Source organism: Sinocyclocheilus rhinocerous, unplaced genomic scaffold, assembly GCF_001515625.1.
Source record: "Sinocyclocheilus rhinocerous isolate Xijiao unplaced genomic scaffold, SAMN03320098_v1.1 scaffold561, whole genome shotgun sequence".
Taxonomy (NCBI): domain Eukaryota; kingdom Metazoa; phylum Chordata; class Actinopteri; order Cypriniformes; family Cyprinidae; genus Sinocyclocheilus; species Sinocyclocheilus rhinocerous.
The window spans coordinates 539,811-540,224 of record NW_015641041.1 but is presented as its reverse complement, the minus strand read 5'-3'; positions in this window follow the sequence as shown (position 1 = coordinate 540,224).

The following is a 414-nucleotide window of genomic DNA, read 5'->3' as shown; positions in this document are numbered from 1 at the left end:
GTTAGTGTGATCTGCCGATACTGATTTTTCCCAATTCCGATTTTCTTTCGAAGAACTATAATTGACAGCATATATAGATGACTGTTTGAATGAGTGAGTCATTTAGTCATTCAATCAACCGATTCGTTCAAACGAGGCAAGTGGCTGTCTTTATGAATCTGTTACTGAATCATTGACTCACTCGATTCGTTCAAAACCGTGGATTCATTCAGTAACAAAACGCCGCTGTGTTCCTCAGAGACACGTTCTGCTGTTGCTGTGGCTTTGATTGGAACTATTTTCGTTTGCCAAATTGAGCAAAAACAGTCAATATTGTGTCTAAAATGTTAGTCACTTAATTTTAACTTCTTGTTTATTGAACTACTATTGTATAAACCGCATATGCATCCACAGTATGCATCTATAGCTTTCTGT